At 50.0% G+C, this 14,465-nt stretch overlaps 24 non-coding genes across 24 annotated transcripts; all 24 read right to left on the reverse strand.

Annotated features, from left to right (window-relative positions):
* Positions 1–113: 113 nt before the first annotated feature.
* Positions 114–187, reverse strand: Trnan-guu (transfer RNA asparagine (anticodon GUU)). Its single transcript has one exon. It is a non-coding gene; the product is annotated as a tRNA-Asn (tRNA).
* Positions 188–520: 333 nt separating this feature from the next.
* On the reverse strand, positions 521–592 carry Trnat-cgu (transfer RNA threonine (anticodon CGU)). The gene has a single exon. It is a non-coding gene; the product is annotated as a tRNA-Thr (tRNA).
* Positions 593–1,282: 690 nt separating this feature from the next.
* Trnan-guu (transfer RNA asparagine (anticodon GUU)) lies at positions 1,283–1,356 on the reverse strand. The gene has a single exon. It is a non-coding gene; the product is annotated as a tRNA-Asn (tRNA).
* A 332-nt stretch (positions 1,357–1,688) lies between these two features.
* On the reverse strand, positions 1,689–1,760 carry Trnat-cgu (transfer RNA threonine (anticodon CGU)). The gene has a single exon. It is a non-coding gene; the product is annotated as a tRNA-Thr (tRNA).
* A 690-nt stretch (positions 1,761–2,450) lies between these two features.
* Trnan-guu (transfer RNA asparagine (anticodon GUU)) lies at positions 2,451–2,524 on the reverse strand. Its single transcript has one exon. It is a non-coding gene; the product is annotated as a tRNA-Asn (tRNA).
* A 334-nt stretch (positions 2,525–2,858) lies between these two features.
* Trnat-cgu (transfer RNA threonine (anticodon CGU)) lies at positions 2,859–2,930 on the reverse strand. The gene has a single exon. It is a non-coding gene; the product is annotated as a tRNA-Thr (tRNA).
* A 690-nt stretch (positions 2,931–3,620) lies between these two features.
* Positions 3,621–3,694, reverse strand: Trnan-guu (transfer RNA asparagine (anticodon GUU)). Its single transcript has one exon. It is a non-coding gene; the product is annotated as a tRNA-Asn (tRNA).
* Positions 3,695–4,027: 333 nt separating this feature from the next.
* Positions 4,028–4,099, reverse strand: Trnat-cgu (transfer RNA threonine (anticodon CGU)). Its single transcript has one exon. It is a non-coding gene; the product is annotated as a tRNA-Thr (tRNA).
* A 690-nt stretch (positions 4,100–4,789) lies between these two features.
* Positions 4,790–4,863, reverse strand: Trnan-guu (transfer RNA asparagine (anticodon GUU)). Its single transcript has one exon. It is a non-coding gene; the product is annotated as a tRNA-Asn (tRNA).
* Positions 4,864–5,196: 333 nt separating this feature from the next.
* Positions 5,197–5,268, reverse strand: Trnat-cgu (transfer RNA threonine (anticodon CGU)). Its single transcript has one exon. It is a non-coding gene; the product is annotated as a tRNA-Thr (tRNA).
* Positions 5,269–5,958: 690 nt separating this feature from the next.
* On the reverse strand, positions 5,959–6,032 carry Trnan-guu (transfer RNA asparagine (anticodon GUU)). Its single transcript has one exon. It is a non-coding gene; the product is annotated as a tRNA-Asn (tRNA).
* Positions 6,033–6,366: 334 nt separating this feature from the next.
* Positions 6,367–6,438, reverse strand: Trnat-cgu (transfer RNA threonine (anticodon CGU)). The gene has a single exon. It is a non-coding gene; the product is annotated as a tRNA-Thr (tRNA).
* A 1,085-nt stretch (positions 6,439–7,523) lies between these two features.
* Trnat-cgu (transfer RNA threonine (anticodon CGU)) lies at positions 7,524–7,595 on the reverse strand. Its single transcript has one exon. It is a non-coding gene; the product is annotated as a tRNA-Thr (tRNA).
* Positions 7,596–8,285: 690 nt separating this feature from the next.
* Positions 8,286–8,359, reverse strand: Trnan-guu (transfer RNA asparagine (anticodon GUU)). Its single transcript has one exon. It is a non-coding gene; the product is annotated as a tRNA-Asn (tRNA).
* Positions 8,360–8,692: 333 nt separating this feature from the next.
* Trnat-cgu (transfer RNA threonine (anticodon CGU)) lies at positions 8,693–8,764 on the reverse strand. Its single transcript has one exon. It is a non-coding gene; the product is annotated as a tRNA-Thr (tRNA).
* Positions 8,765–9,454: 690 nt separating this feature from the next.
* Positions 9,455–9,528, reverse strand: Trnan-guu (transfer RNA asparagine (anticodon GUU)). Its single transcript has one exon. It is a non-coding gene; the product is annotated as a tRNA-Asn (tRNA).
* Positions 9,529–9,860: 332 nt separating this feature from the next.
* Trnat-cgu (transfer RNA threonine (anticodon CGU)) lies at positions 9,861–9,932 on the reverse strand. The gene has a single exon. It is a non-coding gene; the product is annotated as a tRNA-Thr (tRNA).
* A 690-nt stretch (positions 9,933–10,622) lies between these two features.
* Trnan-guu (transfer RNA asparagine (anticodon GUU)) lies at positions 10,623–10,696 on the reverse strand. Its single transcript has one exon. It is a non-coding gene; the product is annotated as a tRNA-Asn (tRNA).
* A 334-nt stretch (positions 10,697–11,030) lies between these two features.
* Trnat-cgu (transfer RNA threonine (anticodon CGU)) lies at positions 11,031–11,102 on the reverse strand. The gene has a single exon. It is a non-coding gene; the product is annotated as a tRNA-Thr (tRNA).
* A 690-nt stretch (positions 11,103–11,792) lies between these two features.
* Positions 11,793–11,866, reverse strand: Trnan-guu (transfer RNA asparagine (anticodon GUU)). The gene has a single exon. It is a non-coding gene; the product is annotated as a tRNA-Asn (tRNA).
* A 333-nt stretch (positions 11,867–12,199) lies between these two features.
* Positions 12,200–12,271, reverse strand: Trnat-cgu (transfer RNA threonine (anticodon CGU)). The gene has a single exon. It is a non-coding gene; the product is annotated as a tRNA-Thr (tRNA).
* Positions 12,272–12,961: 690 nt separating this feature from the next.
* Trnan-guu (transfer RNA asparagine (anticodon GUU)) lies at positions 12,962–13,035 on the reverse strand. Its single transcript has one exon. It is a non-coding gene; the product is annotated as a tRNA-Asn (tRNA).
* A 333-nt stretch (positions 13,036–13,368) lies between these two features.
* Trnat-cgu (transfer RNA threonine (anticodon CGU)) lies at positions 13,369–13,440 on the reverse strand. The gene has a single exon. It is a non-coding gene; the product is annotated as a tRNA-Thr (tRNA).
* Positions 13,441–14,130: 690 nt separating this feature from the next.
* On the reverse strand, positions 14,131–14,204 carry Trnan-guu (transfer RNA asparagine (anticodon GUU)). Its single transcript has one exon. It is a non-coding gene; the product is annotated as a tRNA-Asn (tRNA).
* Between the last annotated feature and the right edge of the window lie 261 nt (positions 14,205–14,465).

Here is a 14,465-nt window from a genome sequence, read left to right on the forward strand (position 1 = left end):
AATGTGTATAAGGGTGTGTGGCATCATTCAAACACAGCCAAACTGTCACTCTAGCTGTGTATCTCTATCAAAGTGGACATATGTCTTCACCTCGGTGGCGATTAAAACGATTTCGCCCCCGGGTGGGCTCGAACCACCAACCTTTCGGTTAACAGCCGAACGCGCTAGCCGATTGCGCCACGGAGGCCTTGACTTGCGGTCACTCCTGCTCTCTTTATCAATGCAACTCGTATACTTTCTGCAGGCACCTCGCAGAATGGTAGTATCTGCTTACGCCTCTTCACATGGATAACGTGCATGCACACTGTAGCGGAGCTCATTAACGAATGACATCGCCAAGCATGACATTCTACTACAAAATGCATACAAAACAGTGTTCCGCCTACACATTCAGTAAACCTCTGATGCAAGTAGAGCATTCTTTATCGGTTGTAGAACTTCCCCTTCATTCAGTGCACTGCCATTTGTTAGATGCTGCTCGAGCTAGCTCTGCTCTCAGCAGCAACGTTAAAAGAATGAATGCCTTCTGTGAGGGTCGAACTCACGACCCCTGGTTTACGAGACCAGTGCTCTACCACAGAGCTAAGAAGGCCGCAGCTTTGCCTTCGTGAGCTACTCCTGAATTGTCACGTCATCATACTGAATCTTACAGCCCTCGACCAGATATCGGATTTGACACACACATGCTGCTGGGGGTGTCCACCTTACCGTTTTCCAACTCTCTTCACTGTTTCATCCTTACGATCGACGACGAGCGTCAAGCCACCAAAGGTTTGCGGTCTGCGAAAAACTTGACCTAGTGCACAGCTTGTGGGATAGCGTGGCTCTACTGTGAAACGCGCCTTTCGACTCCTCTCTCCGGCTACAGTATGCTGTCGTCCACAGTGGCACTGAAGTTGCCCATTGGGCTTCATGTAAGGCGACTGCACGCCGCTCGGCCAACAGCGGCCTACTGCAGACCGACACTTAAGAGACGCCAAATGCAGATCGACATCGAGAGAGAGGCCCTGTCACATGGCACTCGCGGTGTATACGCTGAAATGAAATGTAAATAATACATCTTTTGTAGTGGTCGTCGCTCTACTGCAATGTCACACGTGCCGAATGAATAGGAAAACAGTAGAACGTCCGCATAGGGCCATGTTTTTACCTCCACTGTCACGTGGCTGAATGTGTATAAGGCTGTGTGGCATCATTCAAACACAGCCAAACTGTCACTCTAGCTGTGTATCTCTATCAAAGTGGACATATGTCTTCACCTCGGTGGCGATTAAAACGATTTCGCCCCCAGGTGGGCTCGAACAACCAACCTTTCGGTTAACAGCCGAACGCGCTAGCCGATTGCGCCACGGAGGCCTTGACTTGCGGTCACTCCTGCTCTCTTTATCAATGCAACTCGTATACTTTCTGCAGGCACCTCGCAGAATGGTAGTATCTGCTTACGCCTCTTCACATGGATAACGTGCATGCACACTGTAGCGGAGCTCATTAACGAATGACATCGCCAAGCATGACATTCTACTACAAAATGCATACAAAACATTGTTCCGCCTACACATTCAGTAAACCTCTGATGCAAGTAGAGAATTCTTTATCGGTTGTAGATCTTCCCCTTCATTCAGTGCACTGCCATTTGTTAGATGCTGCTCGAGCTAGCTCTGCTCTCAGCAGCAACGTTAAAAAATGAATGCCTTCTGTGAGGGTCGAACTCACGACCCCTGGTTTACGAGACCAGTGCTCTACCACAGAGCTAAGAAGGCCGCAGCTTTGCCTTCCTGAGCTACTCCCGAATTGTCACGTCATCATACTGAATCTTACAGCCCTCGACCAGATATCGGATTTGACACACACATGCTGCTGGGGGTGTCCACCTTACCGTTTTCCAACTCTCTTCACTGTTTCACCCTTACGATCGACGACGAGCGTCAAGCCACCAAAGGTTTGCGGTCTGCGAAAAACTTGACCTAGTGCACAGCTTGTGGGATAGCGTGGCTCTACTGTGAAACGCGCCTTTCGACTCCTCTCTCCGGCTACAGTATGCTGTCGTCCACAGTGGCACTGAAGTTGCCCATTGGGCTTCATGTAAGGCGACTGCACGCCGCTCGGCCAACAGCGGCCTACTGCAGACCGACACTTAAGAGACGCCAAATGCAGATCGACATCGAGAGAGAGGCCCTGTCACATGGCACTCGCGGTGTATACGCTGAAATGAAATGTAAATAATACATCTTTTGTAGTGGTCGTCGCTCTATTGCAGTGTCACACATGCCGAATGAATAGGAAAACAGTAGAACGTCCGCATAGGGCCATGCTTTTACCTCCACTGTCACGTGGCTGAATGTGTATAACGCTGTGTGGCATCATTCAAACACAGCCAAACTGTCACTCTAGCTGTGTATCTCTATCAAAGTGGACATATGTCTTCACCTCGGTGGCGATTAAAACGATTTCGCCCCCGGGTGGGCTCGAACCACCAACCTTTCGGTTAACAGCCGAACGCGCTAGCCGATTGCGCCACGGAGGCCTTGACTTGCGGTCACTCCTGCTCTCTTTATCAATGCAACTCGTATACTTTCTGCAGGCACCTCGCAGAATGGTAGTATCTGCTTACGCCTCTTCACATGGAAAACGTGCATGCACACTGTAGCGGAGCTCATTAACGAATGACATCGCCAAGCATGACATTCTACTACAAAATGCATACAAAACAGTGTTCCGCCTACACATTCAGTAAACCTCTGATGCAAGTAGAGCATTCTTTATCGGTTGTAGAACTTCCCCTTCATTCAGTGCACTGCCATTTGTTAGATGCTGCTCGAGCTAGCTCTGCTCTCAGCAGCAAAGTTAAAAAAAATGAATGCCTTCTGTGAGGGTCGAACTCACGACCCCTGGTTTACGAGACCAGTGCTCTACCACAGAGCTAAGAAGGCCGCAGCTTTGCCTTCGTGAGCTACTCCCGAATTGTCACGTCATCATACTGAATCTTACAGCCCTCGACCAGAAGTCGGATTTGACACACACATGCTGCTGGGGGTGTCCACCTTACCGTTTTCCAACTCTCTTCACTGTTTCACCCTTACGATCGACGACGAGCGTCAAGCCACCAAAGGTTTGCGGTCTGCGAAAAACTTGACCTAGTGCACAGCTTGTGGGATAGCGTGGCTCTACTGTGAAACGCGCCTTTCGACTCCTCTCTCCGGCTACAGTATGCTGTCGTCCACAGTGGCACTGAAGTTGCCCATTGGGCTTCATGTAAGGCGACTGCACGCCGCTCGGCCAACAGCGGCCTACTGCAGACCGACACTTAAGAGACGCCAAATGCAGATCGACATCGAGAGAGAGGCCCTGTCACATGGCACTCGCGGTGTATACGCTGAAATGAAATGTAAATAATACATCTTTTGTAGTGGTCGTCGCTCTACTGCAGTGTCACACATGCCGAATGAATAGGAAAACAGTAGAACGTCCGCATAGGGCCATGCTTTTACCTCCACTGTCACGTGGCTGAATGTGTATAAGGCTGTGTGGCATCATTCAAACACAGCCTAACTGTCACTCTAGCTGTGTATCTCTATCAAAGTGGACATATGTCATCACCTCGGTGGCGATTAAAACGATTTCGCCCCCGGGTGGGCTCGAACCACCAACCTTTCGGTTAACAGCCGAACGCGCTAGCCGATTGCGCCACGGAGGCCTTGACTTGCGGTTACTCCTGCTCTCTTTATCAATGCAACTCGTATACTTTCTGCAGGCACCTCGCAGAATGGTAGTATCTGCTTACGCCTCTTCACATGGATAACGTGCATGCACACTGTAGCGGAGCTCATTACCGAATGACATCGCCAAGCATGAAATTCTACTACAAAATGCATACAAAACAGTGTTCCGCCTACACATTCAGTAAACCTCTGATGCAAGTAGAGCATTCTTTATCGGTTGTAGAACTTCCCCTTCATTCAGTGCACTGCCATTTGTTAGATGCTGCTCGAGCTAGCTCTGCTCTCAGCAGCAACGTTAAAAAAATGAATGCCTTCTGTGAGGGTCGAACTCACGACCCCTGGTTTACGAGACCAGTGCTCTACCACTGAGCTAAGAAGGCCGCAGCTTTGCCTTCGTGAGCTACTCCCGAATTGTCACGTCATCATACTGAATCTTACAGCCCTCGACCAGAAGTCGGATTTGACACACACATGCTGCTGGGGGTGTCCACCTTACCGTTTTCCAACTCTCTTCACTGTTTCACCCTTACGATCGACGACGAGCGTCAAGCCACCAAAGGTTTGCGGTCTGCGAAAAACTTGACCTAGTGCACAGCTTGTGGGATAGCGTGGCTCTACTGTGAAACGCGCCTTTCGACTCCTCTCTCCGGCTACAGTATGCTGTCGTCCACAGTGGCACTGAAGTTGCCCATTGGGCTTCATGTAAGGCGACTGCACGCCGCTCGGCCAACAGCGGCCTACTGCAGACCGACACTTAAGAGACGCCAAATGCAGATCGACATCGAGAGAGAGGCCCTGTCACATGGCACTCGCGGTGTATACGCTGAAATGAAATGTAAATAATACATCTTTTGTAGTGGTCGTCGCTCTACTGCAATGTCACACGTGCCGAATGAATAGGAAAACAGTAGAACGTCCGCATAGGGCCATGTTTTTACCTCCACTGTCACGTGGCTGAATGTGTATAAGGGTGTGTGGCATCATTCAAACACAGCCAAACTGTCACTCTAGCTGTGTATCTCTATCAAAGTGGACATATGTCTTCACCTCGGTGGCGATTAAAACGATTTCGCCCCCGGGTGGGCTCGAACCACCAACCTTTCGGTTAACAGCCGAACGCGCTAGCCGATTGCGCCACGGAGGCCTTGACTTGCGGTCACTCCTGCTCTCTTTATCAATGCAACTCGTATACTTTCTGCAGGCACCTCGCAGAATGGTAGTATCTGCTTACGCCTCTTCACATGGATAACGTGCATGCACACTGTAGCGGAGCTCATTAACGAATGACATCGCCAAGCATGACATTCTACTACAAAATGCATACAAAACAGTGTTCCGCCTACACATTCAGTAAACCTCTGATGCAAGTAGAGCATTCTTTATCGGTTGTAGAACTTCCCCTTCATTCAGTGCACTGCCATTTGTTAGATGCTGCTCGAGCTAGCTCTGCTCTCAGCAGCAACGTTAAAAGAATGAATGCCTTCTGTGAGGGTCGAACTCACGACCCCTGGTTTACGAGACCAGTGCTCTACCACAGAGCTAAGAAGGCCGCAGCTTTGCCTTCGTGAGCTACTCCTGAATTGTCACGTCATCATACTGAATCTTACAGCCCTCGACCAGATATCGGATTTGACACACACATGCTGCTGGGGGTGTCCACCTTACCGTTTTCCAACTCTCTTCACTGTTTCACCCTTACGATCGACGACGAGCGTCAAGCCACCAAAGGTTTGCGGTCTGCGAAAAACTTGACCTAGTGCACAGCTTGTGGGATAGCGTGGCTCTACTGTGAAACGCGCCTTTCGACTCCTCTCTCCGGCTACAGTATGCTGTCGTCCACAGTGGCACTGAAGTTGCCCATTGGGCTTCATGTAAGGCGACTGCACGCCGCTCGGCCAACAGCGGCCTACTGCAGACCGACACTTAAGAGACGCCAAATGCAGATCGACATCGAGAGAGAGGCCCTGTCACATGGCACTCGCGGTGTATACGCTGAAATGAAATGTAAATAATACATCTTTTGTAGTGGTCGTCGCTCTATTGCAGTGTCACACATGCCGAATGAATAGGAAAACAGTAGAACGTCCGCATAGGGCCATGCTTTTACCTCCACTGTCACGTGGCTGAATGTGTATAACGCTGTGTGGCATCATTCAAACACAGCCAAACTGTCACTCTAGCTGTGTATCTCTATCAAAGTGGACATATGTCTTCACCTCGGTGGCGATTAAAACGATTTCGCCCCCGGGTGGGCTCGAACCACCAACCTTTCGGTTAACAGCCGAACGCGCTAGCCGATTGCGCCACGGAGGCCTTGACTTGCGGTCACTCCTGCTCTCTTTATCAATGCAACTCGTATACTTTCTGCAGGCACCTCGCAGAATGGTAGTATCTGCTTACGCCTCTTCACATGGAAAACGTGCATGCACACTGTAGCGGAGCTCATTAACGAATGACATCGCCAAGCATGACATTCTACTACAAAATGCATACAAAACAGTGTTCCGCCTACACATTCAGTAAACCTCTGATGCAAGTAGAGCATTCTTTATCGGTTGTAGAACTTCCCCTTCATTCAGTGCACTGCCATTTGTTAGATGCTGCTCGAGCTAGCTCTGCTCTCAGCAGCAAAGTTAAAAAAAATGAATGCCTTCTGTGAGGGTCGAACTCACGACCCCTGGTTTACGAGACCAGTGCTCTACCACAGAGCTAAGAAGGCCGCAGCTTTGCCTTCGTGAGCTACTCCCGAATTGTCACGTCATCATACTGAATCTTACAGCCCTCGACCAGAAGTCGGATTTGACACACACATGCTGCTGGGGGTGTCCACCTTACCGTTTTCCAACTCTCTTCACTGTTTCACCCTTACGATCGACGACGAGCGTCAAGCCACCAAAGGTTTGCGGTCTGCGAAAAACTTGACCTAGTGCACAGCTTGTGGGATAGCGTGGCTCTACTGTGAAACGCGCCTTTCGACTCCTCTCTCCGGCTACAGTATGCTGTCGTCCACAGTGGCACTGAAGTTGCCCATTGGGCTTCATGTAAGGCGACTGCACGCCGCTCGGCCAACAGCGGCCTACTGCAGACCGACACTTAAGAGACGCCAAATGCAGATCGACATCGAGAGAGAGGCCCTGTCACATGGCACTCGCGGTGTATACGCTGAAATGAAATGTAAATAATACATCTTTTGTAGTGGTCGTCGCTCTACTGCAGTGTCACACATGCCGAATGAATAGGAAAACAGTAGAACGTCCGCATAGGGCCATGCTTTTACCTCCACTGTCACGTGGCTGAATGTGTATAAGGCTGTGTGGCATCATTCAAACACAGCCTAACTGTCACTCTAGCTGTGTATCTCTATCAAAGTGGACATATGTCATCACCTCGGTGGCGATTAAAACGATTTCGCCCCCGGGTGGGCTCGAACCACCAACAGCCGAACGCGCTAGCCGATTGCGCCACGGAGGCCTTGACTTGCGGTTACTCCTGCTCTCTTTATCAATGCAACTCGTATACTTTCTGCAGGCACCTCGCAGAATGGTAGTATCTGCTTACGCCTCTTCACATGGATAACGTGCATGCACACTGTAGCGGAGCTCATTACCGAATGACATCGCCAAGCATGAAATTCTACTACAAAATGCATACAAAACAGTGTTCCGCCTACACATTCAGTAAACCTCTGATGCAAGTAGAGCATTCTTTATCGGTTGTAGAACTTCCCCTTCATTCAGTGCACTGCCATTTGTTAGATGCTGCTCGAGCTAGCTCTGCTCTCAGCAGCAACGTTAAAAAAATGAATGCCTTCTGTGAGGGTCGAACTCACGACCCCTGGTTTACGAGACCAGTGCTCTACCACTGAGCTAAGAAGGCCGCAGCTTTGCCTTCGTGAGCTACTCCCGAATTGTCACGTCATCATACTGAATCTTACAGCCCTCGACCAGATATCGGATTTGACACACACATGCTGCTGGGGGTGTCCACCTTACCGTTTTCCAAGTCTCTTCACTGTTTCACCCTTACGATCGACGACGAGCGTCAAGCCACCAAAGGTTTGCGGTCTGCGAAAAACTTGACCTAGTGCACAGCTTGTGGGATAGCGTGGCTCTACTGTGAAACGCGCCTTTCGACTCCTCTCTCCGGCTACAGTATGCTGTCGTCCACAGTGGCACTGAAGTTGCCCATTGGGCTTCATGTAAGGCGACTGCACGCCGCTCGGCCAACAGCGGCCTACTGCAGACCGACACTTAAGAGACGCCAAATGCAGATCGACATCGAGAGAGAGGCCCTGTCACATGGCACTCGCGGTGTATACGCTGAAATGAAATGTAAATAATACATCTTTTGTAGTGGTCGTCGCTCTACTGCAATGTCACACGTGCCGAATGAATAGGAAAACAGTAGAACGTCCGCATAGGGCCATGTTTTTACCTCCACTGTCACGTGGCTGAATGTGTATAAGGGTGTGTGGCATCATTCAAACACAGCCAAACTGTCACTCTAGCTGTGTATCTCTATCAAAGTGGACATATGTCTTCACCTCGGTGGCGATTAAAACGATTTCGCCCCCGGGTGGGCTCGAACCACCAACCTTTCGGTTAACAGCCGAACGCGCTAGCCGATTGCGCCACGGAGGCCTTGACTTGCGGTCACTCCTGCTCTCTTTATCAATGCAACTCGTATACTTTCTGCAGGCACCTCGCAGAATGGTAGTATCTGCTTACGCCTCTTCACATGGATAACGTGCATGCACACTGTAGCGGAGCTCATTAACGAATGACATCGCCAAGCATGACATTCTACTACAAAATGCATACAAAACAGTGTTCCGCCTACACATTCAGTAAACCTCTGATGCAAGTAGAGCATTCTTTATCGGTTGTAGAACTTCCCCTTCATTCAGTGCACTGCCATTTGTTAGATGCTGCTCGAGCTAGCTCTGCTCTCAGCAGCAACGTTAAAAGAATGAATGCCTTCTGTGAGGGTCGAACTCACGACCCCTGGTTTACGAGACCAGTGCTCTACCACAGAGCTAAGAAGGCCGCAGCTTTGCCTTCGTGAGCTACTCCTGAATTGTCACGTCATCATACTGAATCTTACAGCCCTCGACCAGATATCGGATTTGACACACACATGCTGCTGGGGGTGTCCACCTTACCGTTTTCCAACTCTCTTCACTGTTTCATCCTTACGATCGACGACGAGCGTCAAGCCACCAAAGGTTTGCGGTCTGCGAAAAACTTGACCTAGTGCACAGCTTGTGGGATAGCGTGGCTCTACTGTGAAACGCGCCTTTCGACTCCTCTCTCCGGCTACAGTATGCTGTCGTCCACAGTGGCACTGAAGTTGCCCATTGGGCTTCATGTAAGGCGACTGCACGCCGCTCGGCCAACAGCGGCCTACTGCAGACCGACACTTAAGAGACGCCAAATGCAGATCGACATCGAGAGAGAGGCCCTGTCACATGGCACTCGCGGTGTATACGCTGAAATGAAATGTAAATAATACATCTTTTGTAGTGGTCGTCGCTCTACTGCAATGTCACACGTGCCGAATGAATAGGAAAACAGTAGAACGTCCGCATAGGGCCATGTTTTTACCTCCACTGTCACGTGGCTGAATGTGTATAAGGCTGTGTGGCATCATTCAAACACAGCCAAACTGTCACTCTAGCTGTGTATCTCTATCAAAGTGGACATATGTCTTCACCTCGGTGGCGATTAAAACGATTTCGCCCCCAGGTGGGCTCGAACAACCAACCTTTCGGTTAACAGCCGAACGCGCTAGCCGATTGCGCCACGGAGGCCTTGACTTGCGGTCACTCCTGCTCTCTTTATCAATGCAACTCGTATACTTTCTGCAGGCACCTCGCAGAATGGTAGTATCTGCTTACGCCTCTTCACATGGATAACGTGCATGCACACTGTAGCGGAGCTCATTAACGAATGACATCGCCAAGCATGACATTCTACTACAAAATGCATACAAAACATTGTTCCGCCTACACATTCAGTAAACCTCTGATGCAAGTAGAGAATTCTTTATCGGTTGTACATCTTCCCCTTCATTCAGTGCACTGCCATTTGTTAGATGCTGCTCGAGCTAGCTCTGCTCTCAGCAGCAACGTTAAAAAATGAATGCCTTCTGTGAGGGTCGAACTCACGACCCCTGGTTTACGAGACCAGTGCTCTACCACAGAGCTAAGAAGGCCGCAGCTTTGCCTTCCTGAGCTACTCCCGAATTGTCACGTCATCATACTGAATCTTACAGCCCTCGACCAGATATCGGATTTGACACACACATGCTGCTGGGGGTGTCCACCTTACCGTTTTCCAACTCTCTTCACTGTTTCACCCTTACGATCGACGACGAGCGTCAAGCCACCAAAGGTTTGCGGTCTGCGAAAAACTTGACCTAGTGCACAGCTTGTGGGATAGCGTGGCTCTACTGTGAAACGCGCCTTTCGACTCCTCTCTCCGGCTACAGTATGCTGTCGTCCACAGTGGCACTGAAGTTGCCCATTGGGCTTCATGTAAGGCGACTGCACGCCGCTCGGCCAACAGCGGCCTACTGCAGACCGACACTTAAGAGACGCCAAATGCAGATCGACATCGAGAGAGAGGCCCTGTCACATGGCACTCGCGGTGTATACGCTGAAATGAAATGTAAATAATACATCTTTTGTAGTGGTCGTCGCTCTATTGCAGTGTCACACATGCCGAATGAATAGGAAAACAGTAGAACGTCCGCATAGGGCCATGCTTTTACCTCCACTGTCACGTGGCTGAATGTGTATAACGCTGTGTGGCATCATTCAAACACAGCCAAACTGTCACTCTAGCTGTGTATCTCTATCAAAGTGGACATATGTCTTCACCTCGGTGGCGATTAAAACGATTTCGCCCCCGGGTGGGCTCGAACCACCAACCTTTCGGTTAACAGCCGAACGCGCTAGCCGATTGCGCCACGGAGGCCTTGACTTGCGGTCACTCCTGCTCTCTTTATCAATGCAACTCGTATACTTTCTGCAGGCACCTCGCAGAATGGTAGTATCTGCTTACGCCTCTTCACATGGAAAACGTGCATGCACACTGTAGCGGAGCTCATTAACGAATGACATCGCCAAGCATGACATTCTACTACAAAATGCATACAAAACAGTGTTCCGCCTACACATTCAGTAAACCTCTGATGCAAGTAGAGCATTCTTTATCGGTTGTAGAACTTCCCCTTCATTCAGTGCACTGCCATTTGTTAGATGCTGCTCGAGCTAGCTCTGCTCTCAGCAGCAAAGTTAAAAAAAATGAATGCCTTCTGTGAGGGTCGAACTCACGACCCCTGGTTTACGAGACCAGTGCTCTACCACAGAGCTAAGAAGGCCGCAGCTTTGCCTTCGTGAGCTACTCCCGAATTGTCACGTCATCATACTGAATCTTACAGCCCTCGACCAGAAGTCGGATTTGACACACACATGCTGCTGGGGGTGTCCACCTTACCGTTTTCCAACTCTCTTCACTGTTTCACCCTTACGATCGACGACGAGCGTCAAGCCACCAAAGGTTTGCGGTCTGCGAAAAACTTGACCTAGTGCACAGCTTGTGGGATAGCGTGGCTCTACTGTGAAACGCGCCTTTCGACTCCTCTCTCCGGCTACAGTATGCTGTCGTCCACAGTGGCACTGAAGTTGCCCATTGGGCTTCATGTAAGGCGACTGCACGCCGCTCGGCCAACAGCGGCCTACTGCAGACCGACACTTAAGAGACGCCAAATGCAGATCGACATCGAGAGAGAGGCCCTGTCACATGGCACTCGCGGTGTATACGCTGAAATGAAATGTAAATAATACATCTTTTGTAGTGGTCGTCGCTCTACTGCAGTGTCACACATGCCGAATGAATAGGAAAACAGTAGAACGTCCGCATAGGGCCATGCTTTTACCTCCACTGTCACGTGGCTGAATGTGTATAAGGCTGTGTGGCATCATTCAAACACAGCCTAACTGTCACTCTAGCTGTGTATCTCTATCAAAGTGGACATATGTCATCACCTCGGTGGCGATTAAAACGATTTCGCCCCCGGGTGGGCTCGAACCACCAACCTTTCGGTTAACAGCCGAACGCGCTAGCCGATTGCGCCACGGAGGCCTTGACTTGCGGTTACTCCTGCTCTCTTTATCAATGCAACTCGTATACTTTCTGCAGGCACCTCGCAGAATGGTAGTATCTGCTTACGCCTCTTCACATGGATAACGTGCATGCACACTGTAGCGGAGCTCATTACCGAATGACATCGCCAAGCATGAAATTCTACTACAAAATGCATACAAAACAGTGTTCCGCCTACACATTCAGTAAACCTCTGATGCAAGTAGAGCATTCTTTATCGGTTGTAGAACTTCCCCTTCATTCAGTGCACTGCCATTTGTTAGATGCTGCTCGAGCTAGCTCTGCTCTCAGCAGCAACGTTAAAAAAATGAATGCCTTCTGTGAGGGTCGAACTCACGACCCCTGGTTTACGAGACCAGTGCTCTACCACTGAGCTAAGAAGGCCGCAGCTTTGCCTTCGTGAGCTACTCCCGAATTGTCACGTCATCATACTGAATCTTACAGCCCTCGACCAGAAGTCGGATTTGACACACACATGCTGCTGGGGGTGTCCACCTTACCGTTTTCCAACTCTCTTCACTGTTTCACCCTTACGATCGACGACGAGCGTCAAGCCACCAAAGGTTTGCGGTCTGCGAAAAACTTGACCTAGTGCACAGCTTGTGGGATAGCGTGGCTCTACTGTGAAACGCGCCTTTCGACTCCTCTCTCCGGCTACAGTATGCTGTCGTCCACAGTGGCACTGAAGTTGCCCATTGGGCTTCATGTAAGGCGACTGCACGCCGCTCGGCCAACAGCGGCCTACTGCAGACCGACACTTAAGAGACGCCAAATGCAGATCGACATCGAGAGAGAGGCCCTGTCACATGGCACTCGCGGTGTATACGCTGAAATGAAATGTAAATAATACATCTTTTGTAGTGGTCGTCGCTCTACTGCAATGTCACACGTGCCGAATGAATAGGAAAACAGTAGAACGTCCGCATAGGGCCATGTTTTTACCTCCACTGTCACGTGGCTGAATGTGTATAAGGGTGTGTGGCATCATTCAAACACAGCCAAACTGTCACTCTAGCTGTGTATCTCTATCAAAGTGGACATATGTCTTCACCTCGGTGGCGATTAAAACGATTTCGCCCCCGGGTGGGCTCGAACCACCAACCTTTCGGTTAACAGCCGAACGCGCTAGCCGATTGCGCCACGGAGGCCTTGACTTGCGGTCACTCCTGCTCTCTTTATCAATGCAACTCGTATACTTTCTGCAGGCACCTCGCAGAATGGTAGTATCTGCTTACGCCTCTTCACATGGATAACGTGCATGCACACTGTAGCGGAGCTCATTAACGAATGACATCGCCAAGCATGACATTCTACTACAAAATGCATACAAAACAGTGTTCCGCCTACACATTCAGTAAACCTCTGATGCAAGTAGAGCATTCTTTATCGGTTGTAGAACTTCCCCTTCATTCAGTGCACTGCCATTTGTTAGATGCTGCTCGAGCTAGCTCTGCTCTCAGCAGCAACGTTAAAAGAATGAATGCCTTCTGTGAGGGTCGAACTCACGACCCCTGGTTTACGAGACCAGTGCTCTACCACAGAGCTAAGAAGGCCGCAGCTTTGCCTTCGTGAGCTACTCCTGAATTGTCACGTCATCATACTGAATCTTACAGCCCTCGACCAGATATCGGATTTGACACACACATGCTGCTGGGGGTGTCCACCTTACCGTTTTCCAACTCTCTTCACTGTTTCATCCTTACGATCGACGACGAGCGTCAAGCCACCAAAGGTTTGCGGTCTGCGAAAAACTTGACCTAGTGCACAGCTTGTGGGATAGCGTGGCTCTACTGTGAAACGCGCCTTTCGACTCCTCTCTCCGGCTACAGTATGCTGTCGTCCACAGTGGCACTGAAGTTGCCCATTGGGCTTCATGTAAGGCGACTGCACGCCGCTCGGCCAACAGCGGCCTACTGCAGACCGACACTTAAGAGACGCCAAATGCAGATCGACATCGAGAGAGAGGCCCTGTCACATGGCACTCGCGGTGTATACGCTGAAATGAAATGTAAATAATACATCTTTTGTAGTGGTCGTCGCTCTACTGCAATGTCACACGTGCCGAATGAATAGGAAAACAGTAGAACGTCCGCATAGGGCCATGTTTTTACCTCCACTGTCACGTGGCTGAATGTGTATAAGGGTGTGTGGCATCATTCAAACACAGCCAAACTGTCACTCTAGCTGTGTATCTCTATCAAAGTGGACATATGTCTTCACCTCGGTGGCGATTAAAACGATTTCGCCCCCGGGTGGGCTCGAACCACCAACCTTTCGGTTAACAGCCGAACGCGCTAGCCGATTGCGCCACGGAGGCCTTGACTTGCGGTCACTCCTGCTCTCTTTATCAATGCAACTCGTATACTTTCTGCAGGCACCTCGCAGAATGGTAGTATCTGCTTACGCCTCTTCACATGGATAACGTGCATGCACAATGTAGCGGAGCTCATTAACGAATGACATCGCCAAGCATGACATTCTACTACAAAATGCATACAAAACAGTGTTCCGCCTACACATTCAGTAAACCTCTGATGCAAGTAGAGCATTCTTTATCGGTTGTAGAACTTCCCCTTCA

This window comes from Schistocerca cancellata, unplaced genomic scaffold, assembly GCF_023864275.1.
Source record: "Schistocerca cancellata isolate TAMUIC-IGC-003103 unplaced genomic scaffold, iqSchCanc2.1 HiC_scaffold_826, whole genome shotgun sequence".
NCBI lineage: Eukaryota > Metazoa > Arthropoda > Insecta > Orthoptera > Acrididae > Schistocerca > Schistocerca cancellata.